Here is an 11492-nt window from a genome sequence, read left to right as displayed (position 1 = left end):
TGGACTAAATCGGAATAAGAAGAAAGAAAAGGGCTTAAATTAAAAAATTTACAAAATTAGTGGCTAATTAAATCAGATTTCTGAAATTGTCAAATTCTATAAATAGGAAAAATATGATTTTAGTAGGCATAATATTAGAGGAATCGTGCTAATTTTAGTTGGCTGATTCATGCTAAATATAACACTTGAAAAGTGTATAAATACTTGTGTTAGTGGGTTGGCAAGAGACACTTGAATTGAATTCAATACAATTTTCCCTTTCCTTTTCACACATCTGTAACATTGGCAAAAGCCTATTGCCATTTTATTTCTTTTTCTTATTTTTGGTTCAATTGCCGTTTAAGTCCCTTCCTTCCTCCACCTATCACCATTATAATTAAATCCATTTTAATAATCCATTGAGTATGATTAATTTCATGCTCAACTAAAAACCTTATTTAGCCTTAGTCCAGTTTCATTCCTATTGAGAATTGTGAGATATGAACCCACACTAAAACATTTCAAACAAAATATTTGTTATCTCTCTAGTATATGGGATAGTCACAATCATCCTTTAGATTTAATTCAATTTCAATTCAAAAGGTGCTCGTTGTGTAACACCCCAAACCCAGCCCAGACGTTATGGCCGAATCTGATGTGCCACATTGAAGTTGAAAATCCATGTTTCGTTTTAGTGCTTTAAAAATCGACTTTTGTTAAGCTAACAAAGTGAATGGGAGCTGGGCACCAGGAAGGAATCCGTAATAGAAGAGGTAAGCCATGAAGGCTGCTTAAGTACCAAGCTCTTCTAATGGATCCAATCCTAGACATGCCCACAACCATTGCCACACTTGGTTAAATCGAGTTGTAATTTATTTAAGTTGAAATCTTTGATAAATCGGATGGCGTGGTGTTATTTTGAAAAAAATTATCATTTTGAAAACACGTCCTAAGTATACCCCATTTATTAACAAACAGATTAAAGTTATTAAAAATAAAATAATCCCAGAAAAATAATTAAAATGGCCTTATTACAACCCAAAACCAAACAATAATATTAATAAGATAAAACTTATAAAGAAATAAATCGGCTACTTATTGCAATTAAAAGAAACAGAAACAGTAGTGTGGCCATCTCCGAGTCCCTCACAGCTCCAAACCATCTAAGCTTAGGGATTATCTGCACTGTTAGAAACGGGTTGAGTTTACGAAAACTCAGTGTGTAATCCCAATAATAAACAAACAGTGAAAACACAGTATCAGTACAATCTGGGCCAAAGCCCTATTCAGTCTCGACATATACTGGGCCGAAGCCTTTTCATAAATCAAATCACTGGGCCGAAGCCTTTTCATAAATCATATCACTGGGCCAAAGCCTTTATTGTAAACGGTATGGCCTATAGGCCCATTTCAATAATACATGAAATATCAATGAATGTATGCAAGCCCATTTCAATATCACATGAAATACCAATGAATGTATACAAGCCCATTTGGGGAGACTACTCAACCCACCATCCGCTACTCTCCACCCGTACCAACCAACACACCATGTGGGGAATAACTCAACCCACCCAACCAACACACCACTGGCAGCATAGCTGTTTTATCATATATCTGGAGGCCTAACCTCTTTAATAACTGGGGCAAAGCCCTTTTCGGTAAACTGGGGCAAAGCCCTTTTTAATAAACTGGGGCATAAGCCCTTTTCGGTAAACTGGGGCATAAGCCCTTTTCAATAAACTGGGGCATAAGCCCTTTTCGGTAAATTGGGGCATAAGCCCTTTTTAATAAACTAGGGCATAAGCCCTTTTGCACTTCCTCCATCCATATAAAAACCCAACCCAATGCATTTATGAATTCATCATGTGCATTTCATACATATCATGTGCATGTCATACATATCATGTGCATGTCATACATATCATGTGCATATCATATCAATCATGTATATCATACCCCACGTATCAAATTTATAATTAAACCCTAGGAGTATAATGGTCATTTTTACCTAGGGGCAAAATAGTTATTTTCACATTATAAGGGTAATTTCGTAATTTTACCAAATATCAGGGTTTTCCATGTTCATCAACAATTATCAATATTTTCGAGTGTTTAAACAATGATCTTTAACCCACTTTATCAAACTCGGGCTTTTGGGCCCAAAACCTCTAATGGGCCCTACGAATGCCGATTTAGCCCATTAAGCCCACATAATCCAAATTTTATAGCAGTACTAACTGTGTTAACATGCAACTTTTCAAGATTCCATTTTCTATCAGTTTTACCCAAATGGGCACGAGGCCCATTAGGCCCGATTTTAGCCCATTGAGGCCCAACTTACCATCGTGCACAAAATTGAGTTCTTGCCTGTTCCACCGATCCAAACACCGATCATATCGTATTTATCGCATCTATACCCAAACGCAACATTACAAGTTCCCGAAATACCGATATTTTAGCATTTCAGCTTCTCAGCAAATATTAATCTAAGCTATTACGAGGGTTAGTACACACCTGTTATGGGTTGAAGTTGAAACGTTTCCATAATCAATCACCTACGATAACCACCACCTGCCACTCAAACTTAACTAATCTAATATCAATATATGTAAATCCTAAGCACATCAGTCATACGGAAAATAAGGGCATATTCGTCATTTTACCATACAAGGGTATTACGGTCACTTTACCCTACAGGGGCTTTACGGTCTTTTTACCTATTAGGGGTATTGTAGTCATTTCATCCTACAAGGGTGTTTTGGTAAATCTACAAACCAAGGGTATTTCAGTAATTTTGTAAACTAATGGTATTTCTATAATTTTTAGAAAGTCAAGGGTATTTCTGTAATTTTGTAAATCAGGGGTATTTTGGTAATTTTACAAATTGAGGTTATTTCGGTAATTTCACAAACCAGTGGTATTTTGGTAACTTTACAAACTAGGGGTATTTTGGTAATTTTACAAACCAGGGGTATTTTAGCAATTTTACAGACTAGGGTATTTGGTAATTTTACTGATCGAGGGTATTTTGGTAATTTTGTAAACCAAGGGTATTTTAGTAATTTTGTAAATCGAGGGTAAAACAGTAATTCTACAAATCAAGGGTAAAATGGTAATTCTGTAAATCGAGGGTAAAACGGTAATTCTATAAATCGAGGGTAAAACGGTCATTCTATAAATCAAGGGTAAAACGGTAATTCTGTAAATCGAGGGTAAAACAGTAATTCTGTAAATCGAGGGTAAAACGATAATTTTATAAATTGAGGGTAAAACGGTAATTCTATAAATCGAGGGTAAAATGGTAATTCTACAAATCGAGGGCATTTCAGTAATTTGGTAAACTAAAGTATTCTAAACAGGGATAACAATACGAATGGGCCTAAAGCCTATTCTCGACCCAAATAGGCCCACATGCTCGTGTGACCCTTTTAGCCCAAATCTAGCCACAAATATGAGATTTACCTAGCCTAGTCCAATATTTACTACACAATCAAACAACTTATCCAATTGGGTCCGTAGGCCCATTGGGCCCACATGGCGCCTTTCGGCCCATCGCGGCCCGAAATAGCCATCCTATAGCTAGAGTAGTGAGAAATACACACCTGATAGGAGACTGGAGTTAATCCACGCTCTGAGCACTCTTAGTCGACGCCCAACCCAAACGAGCACGCCATACAGCGAAAGGGATCAGCCAAGAAAGGTACCTTTACTCTCCTCATGGTTCTCTCTATTTAAAGCCGACCGCAACCACTCTTATGTTAGCTTCCCGATGTGGGATCCCTCCAACATCAGAGTTTAAATTCAACACCAACTCTTGCCGCCCCCTGTTAGCAAAATAAATGCTCCTTGCTTGCCATGGGATTCGAACCCATGCCTTTCCTCAGTTGCTCCACACGCTACTTGCCACTAAGCCACAAGGCTTTTTATATCATATTTTATCCCCAATTAATTATAACGTCTAAAGGCCAAAGTCCAGGTTCCTAAAAACCAAAATAAATTGCAAGAGCCAAGGCTTGAACCAGTGCTCCCATACAACCTTAATGACGCCACAACCACTAGACTACAAGCTTCCTTGTGTCATTTATTTAACACAATAATTTAAAAGCCCTCATCCAAGCATCCGTTTTTTTTTTCTCTTAATACCAAAATTTTTGCTAAAGCCCAAGTTTGAACCCAAGATTTCCCCAACACTTCTCAAAGCCATTAACCACTAAAGTAAACATTTAATTGTGTCATTTCATTGCACAATTAAATACCTATATACAATCTCCTTACGGACCCGCACTCAAGGCCCACTACTTCTAGGCCCAAATTCGGGGTGTTACACGTTGGGCTGGAGTTGTTTGGCGTATAGTTGGAAAACAAGTCGGTCGTCTGCCGAGTTCGAGTTCCCGTGAACAAATTGGAGTGTCCATGTGGATAAGGGCTAGTTGAACCTTCATTAAGGGAGATAGTGATCAGATTTAAACGACCCACGCGGTTCAGGCCATTAATTCGAGTTTGGCTTTTCTAGATTGCAAGGTTGCTGAGATCTTAAATTGTAGAGCGTGTTACATGGTTAGATAATTGGTAAGGGTTGGTTCGCAAGTTATACTGGAACCAACTACACAAGGAAAAATTGGCGGTTGTGGTGTCCTTGAACGCTATAACCAACTTATCATTTGGAAAGGAAAATCTACTTTTAAGGATCATTTTGATTTCGAAGTGTACCGAGGCTAAGGGTAGGCATTAATAATTTGATTCATCGATTTTATTTAATTTCCTTAATTTTATTTTGCAATCATAATTCTGTTATTGTTTTATTTTATGTTTTTATTTTTATTTATTTATTTTTATCAACTAAAATCCCTCTTTTATTTTTTTTTCCAGCTCTGCAATGTACAAGTCATGGTCTTGACAGCTACCTAAACTTAGGAATTTGGTTATGTAAACAGAAAAATTAGGAGTCCTAGTCCCTGTGGGATCGACCCTACTACTCTATACTACTATTTAACTAAGTTAGAGCATAAGAAATTATATTTTATGGTTTCGATGCCCATCAAATTTTGGTGTCGCTGTCGGGGATTGGAAATAATACTAGTTTTATTTATTTTACTTATGATCATGTCAAAACCGGGAATTTCAGAGTTTGAACTAGAGATTGAGAATTTAGCTCGAACACTATGAAGAGAAGTTATTTGACACGAAAAACAACCGTAAGTGAGAGATATCAAATATGAAACACTATCTTACATGGAAGTAATAGATAATACACTCAATGAACCAGAAGAATTGGTGAATCAAACCATTCGTCAGCTGGCTATGGCACCGGATTAGCAACAACCATTATGCATAACTTACTGATGGGAGGAACTACATTTGAATTAAAGTCGGGCTTAATTAATTTATTGCCCACTTTTCGCGATTTGGAAAACGAGAACCCCCACACTCATCTTAAGGAATTCCACATGGTTTGCTTAAGCATGAAACCATATGTAGTAACTAAGGATCAAATTAAACTTTGAGCTTTTCCTTTTTCGTTACCTGACTTTGCTAGAGAATGATTATTTTATTTACCTCTAGGATCTGTTAACACATGGTCTGATATGTCTCGTTTTTTCTTGACAGGTTCTTTCCAATAGTTTAGGTAGCCAAATTAAAGAGAGATACTGCCAAAATACAATAGAAGGAGACTGAGTCGCTCTATAACTACTGAGAGCTATACAAGAAATTGTGTACAAGTTGCCCACAACATGGCTTAACTAAATAATCACTTCTTCAATATTTCTATAAGGGGTTACTCCCTATGGAAATGAAAATTATTGATGCCACAAGTGGAGTAGAACTTGTTAAATGACTCCTCAAAAAGCAAGGGAATTAATTTTGACCATTGCTGCAAATTCTCAATAATTTCAACTAACTAAAGAAACCACAAAAAGGATTCACGAGCTAAGTACTTCATCCTTAGGAGATAAAATCGATAAGCTCACTATTATACTTCTAAATTTTCTTATAAGAAAAACAAACCTAGCTTGGTTATGCGGGATTTGTGTAATGCTTGATCATCCGACAGATTCGTGTCCAATCTTACACGAGGACACAACAACACAAGTAGATGTCGTTGGGAACTTCTCAACGCCACTTCAAAGGTGTCATGATCCATATTTGAACATTTATAATGAAGGGTGGAGGGATCACCCAAATTTGAGGTATGGATTGAACCCTCGATACAATCAATTGTATCAGCCAAGACTTCCTCTTCCTCAACAATTTCAACCCTCAAAGTCATCATTTGAAACCATAGTGGAAAGGTTAGTCGTTAAAACCAAAAAGTTCCAACAAAAGATTGAAGTGTACCTACAAGAAATAGATCAAAAAATAAGTAAGTTTGGACTTACAGTCAGTCAGTTGGAGTCTCAAGGGAAATTGCCATCTCAAACTGAGCCAAATCCACTACAAAATATATGTTCTATGACCTTACAAAGTGGAACAATTTTTGGGACAACACTTAGCAGAATCCTAACCACGAAACTAGATGGGAAGAATAGAAACATGATTTAGCAGTGACTAGGAAATCGGCAACACAAAAACCATCTGTAGTACCACCCCCATTCCTTGGAAGGTTCACCCAATGTAAAAGGGATTAAGAAGAGAGAAATCCTAGAGACGTTCGCTCTCGCAGCCCGCACCGAAACAGTTCTTTACCCCTAGATGTCCAGTCAACTGCTGCGCCTCAACGCATTTCAGGGAGAACCAGCTAGCTCTAGGTTCGAGTGGCATTTCACCCCTAACCACAACTCATCCGCTGATTCTTCAACATTAGTTAAATTCCACACTATGTTAAATTCTTAAAAAAATTATGCATTGCAAGAAGAAGCTCATGGGTAATGAAATAGTAGGTGTAAGAGAAAACGTCTCTATAGTTTTACAAAGAAAAATTCCGCCTAAGTGTAAGGACCAAGGTATGCTTGCTATATCTTGCAAATTAAGTAATGTTTGCACTAAAATGGCCATGTGTGATTTAGGTGCATTTATTAGCTTTATGCCTTTATCTATTTTTAGATTATTAAACACGGGTCCTTAAAAGAAACAAAGGTGATCATCTAATTAGCAGATAGGTCAGTTGTGTATCTGGAAGGGGTGTTAGAAGATGTCCTCGTCAAGGTAAATGAACTAATCCTTCCTATAGATTTTTAAATTGTTGACGTAGAGGATGATAACTCGAAAAATTCTTTCGATATTTGACAAACCATAAAATTAACATGTTTTAATCCCATGCTTGGATGTTTTTGGATGATTTATTTTGTGAATTAGTGAATTTGATGCTCCTAATCCTTTAAATTTATGTTTCTATACTTAGGTGAGCATATGGAAGTGAAAGAAGTAAATAACGGGCCAAAAGCGAACAAAAAGAGCTGTTTTCAGGAACCACACGGCCTGGGCATTTTCACACAGGCTGGGCATGTAACACCCCTAACCTGTAACTGACATCGGATTAGGGTTACGAGGCATTACCAGACAAACAAAACATTTTAAACCAATTCAGAATCACAGATATCATATAACATCATTTCATAAGCAATCATCTCTTAAGATGGTCTACGAGACCTAAAATGTACTTTTTAGAGATAGTTGAGACTAAGCCGAACACATTCATAAAGTTCAGAACTTTTAAAAATTTTTGATTCTATAGAGGTTACACGCCCCTGTGACCAGGCCGTGTGGCCCACACGAGTATCAGACACGCCCATGTGACACGACCGTGTGATTCTTAGCTAGCTACTGACTTAAGTCCACGGCCAACAAACACGCCTGTGTGCTATGCCCGTGTGGCACAATGCAGGCTTGGTTTAAGCCAAATTAAACAACATGCATACAAAATATTCAGCCAATTTCATGCTCAAAACATGCTTCATTACAACTATTTCATCATCATTCAAAACTCATTCAAACCATAACAAAACTTAACACAAATATACCATTTGATAGCCAACTTTCATTTCATAACCTATATTTACAATTCAAAACTTAATACATAAACCTTCTAGCCTATACATGCCATACTTTAAAATATTTACACCTTCAAAAGTACCAAAATGAGATCGATAGTGTGGTGACAATCCTCGACTATCCCCGAGCCTTCAATAGCTATGATAACTGTAAAACAGACAGTAAACACATAGAGGAAGCTACAAAGAGCTTAGTAAGCCAAATACAATTGGTCTAACTACTAAAGCATATAAATACAATTCACCCATATAGATTCATAACCATTTCATAGAATAGTTCATAAACTTAACCATGCTTATTTGTTTGCATATATGTCATGCTTCATTTTCATACATATTTCACAGAGACAGAGTTTTTCATATTCAAAAATTTAGTACGATATAAATGTACCTGCATAGGTTATACATTTCATATACTCAAACTCAGATTTCGTACGCTATCATCAGACGGGTCAGAAATGATATAGATGCTCATAAACAAGTACAATACCGACATTCCGGACATGGTCTTACATGTAATTCAATATCGATGCCTCTGTTCCAGACAGGGTCTTACACGAAATCAGATGCAATGTCGATGTCCCAGACATGGTCTTATACGTAAATCTCAATTGAAACCTGTGTCCCAGACACGGTCTTACACGATGTCTCAGACAGATGTCAACTTTTCTTAGAAACATACAGAGCTTTTCAGATATTAACATATTATCATACTTTACTCCAAAGATATTCATCAGGCACTCAAGGCCATCCAATACAGATTACAGTTTATATGTGCAGAATTTATTTCAATTTAACTTGTAATTGTAATTTGACTTACCTCGAACGAATTTCGGATAAAACGAGTCGTCTATTTAACTATTTTGGACTTCCCCCGATCTAAGTTCGATTTTATTTGTTCTTGATCTAATAGAATACAAATTCAACCATTCGATCATTCATTTCATTCAATTTAATCCATATACACATAGTTAGGGAACTTTATATTTTAGCCCTTACATTTTCACACTTTGACAATTTAGTCCATTTTTCTCAAAATCACCAATATGCAAAATTTATTTGCAAAAAGGGCTAGCCGACTTTTCATGGCTTCTATACAAGCCCATACAACATGTTCAATTCACAACTTAGTCCTTCTAAACTTCATTTTCAAAATTTAACCCAAATAACTCAATTTCATCAAAAACTCAAAAACAAAACTTATGAATCATCTAGCAAGCCTTTATAATTCATTCAAAAACATCACAAAACTCATGATATCAACAATGGCATTTCATGAAATCTTTAACAAAAATAGAAATTCAGACATGGGTTTTGAAGAACATAAAGCAACGATCACAAAAACGTAGAAAATTATCAAAAACAGACCAAAGTACATACCTTAATCAACCAAATCAATGGCTGAACCCTAGGATGGTCTTCTTCTTTCTATTTCTTTGTATTTTTGGCAATACATGCATGAAATGGCTTCATTTTCATGTTTATTTTCATTTAATAACTTTAATAATCATTTTCCCATTTTGCCCTTGGCATATATCATCAAATTTTCAACCACTAATGTCCATCATTGTCTACCATTAATATAAATGGTAAACTTGACATGCAAGGACCTTTATTTTAAAATCCAAGCCAATTAGGTGCTTTAACATTTAGCACTCAACTTTTATACTTTCGCGATTTAATCAATTTTCATAATTAAGCACAGAAAAGAACAAATTAAATCACAGAAATTTCACAGACATAAATTCACATATCACAGACACAGGAAATAATATTAAAATATTCTTCAGACTCGGATTTATGGTCACAAAACTACTATTCCAATTAGGGTCAAAACCGGACTGTTACAGGGCACATGCCCGTGTGAGCCAAACGGGCTGGCCACATGCCAATACGCCAGTCCGTGTCGATTTCGAGCCCTGCTACTCTTTTACTCGAAAAACCCAATTTTTTGGGTTTCTGAACATTCTAAAGCTTATAAATACATATTAGAAGAGGACTAAAGAGGACACGTAGAGTAGAACGAAGAGATTACTCGAAGAACATTGTCTGAACCAACTTAGAAGCAGATCTCCTTCGAGATTGAAGATCTCCAGTCAAATTTCCTTCGAAGTTTTATTGGGTTTCTTATGTCATGTTGTTATTTTGATTTTGAGATGTTTCCATCCCAGATTATGAACTAAATTTCCTAGATACCTAGGATATTAATTCAAGTTTGATGTTCTTATTTCAGTGGAGCAAAAGTCCCTGTTTAAGAGTAGATCTAGCATAATTAAGTGGAGATGCAAGCAATCCTAGAAATAGGATGACATAAATCTACCAGATTATAGTCAAATCTAATAAGGGAATCCATATATCGAGTTAATGCAACAATAGGGGTTTTAATTAGAAAGATATTTCAATTAATCAACCTAGAGTCAGTTGTTCTTACTCTCGAAAGAGATATTAACATAATTTAGGGATTTCTATGGATCAAGGCACAAGTGAATAAGTTGTTTAATTCAGACTCAGAATAATAAGTGAAGTCTAGGTGGATTCTTTCCTGGGTGTTGTCTATCTCATTGGTTTTCTTGAAATATTTTCCCAATTCGCTCTCTGTCGCATTCTTAGTAATTAGTTTAGTTAATTTTAGATTACAAACATCCCTTTTAATCTATAGGCTAAATAATAGAAAAAAGGCAATTATTAATACTTTTAGTCCTCGTGGATACGATATTCCCGACTCACCATAGCTATACTACTATTCGATAAGTGCATTTGCCTTTGTTGTGATTTTAGTTAGTTTAGTGACCATCAAGTTTTTGGCGCCGTTGCCGGGGACTCAAATATTAGGAACACTTGATTTTTATTACTTTAGCCATTTTTATTTTATTGCATTTTATTTTTGGTTTAATTTTTGTTTTATAATTTTTCTTTTGTTTGCTTCTGGCAGGTTTCGTTAGTTTATGACTAGAAGAATCCCATTAGGACCTTTAGTAGTGGATAGTGAGATTGAAAGCACAACTCGTAGAAACCGTAAAGCAAGGCAAAGTCGATAAAGTGCAGCGGAAGAGCAAGAAAATGTTATTGTTATTATTGAGAAGATGGCTGAAAATCAAAATAATCAGCTACGTCCTGTGGTTGCCGCAAATCTTATAAATCCGAATCCTACTCCTCATTTCCATGTATGATTATGCCAAGCCCACTCTAACTGGGGCTGAATCAAGTATTGTGAGACTTGCTATTTCTGCGAGTAATTTCAAACTGAAGCCAAACACCATTCAGATGATTCAGTAATTTGTTCAGTTTGATGGTTTGGAAGATGAAGATCCAAATACTCATTTGGCCAACTTTCTAGAATTCTGTGACACTTTCAAGATTAATGGTGTTTCTAATGACGCCATTCACCTACGGTTGTTTCCCTTCTCATTGAGAAATAATGCTAAACAGTGGTTGAACTCCCTCCCACTAGGTTTTATCACTACATGGGATTAAATGACCGAAAAGTTCTTATTGATGTATTTTCCACTGGCTAAGATAGCT

The 11492-nt window shown here is 36.1% G+C and overlaps 1 long non-coding RNA gene across 1 annotated transcript; it reads right to left on the bottom strand.

Annotated features, from left to right (window-relative positions):
- Positions 1-964: 964 nt before the first annotated feature.
- LOC128296405 (uncharacterized) lies at positions 965-3689 on the bottom strand. The gene is made up of 2 exons (XR_008287024.1): positions 3585-3689; positions 965-1164 (listed from the first exon to the last, which is right to left on the bottom strand). It is a non-coding gene; the product is annotated as an uncharacterized LOC128296405 (long non-coding RNA).
- Between the last annotated feature and the right edge of the window lie 7803 nt (positions 3690-11492).

Source organism: Gossypium arboreum, chromosome 8 (assembly GCF_025698485.1).
Source record: "Gossypium arboreum isolate Shixiya-1 chromosome 8, ASM2569848v2, whole genome shotgun sequence".
NCBI classification, from domain to species: domain Eukaryota; kingdom Viridiplantae; phylum Streptophyta; class Magnoliopsida; order Malvales; family Malvaceae; genus Gossypium; species Gossypium arboreum.
Note: the sequence above shows the minus strand (reverse complement) of the source record. Positions and strands in the feature narration are given on the sequence as shown.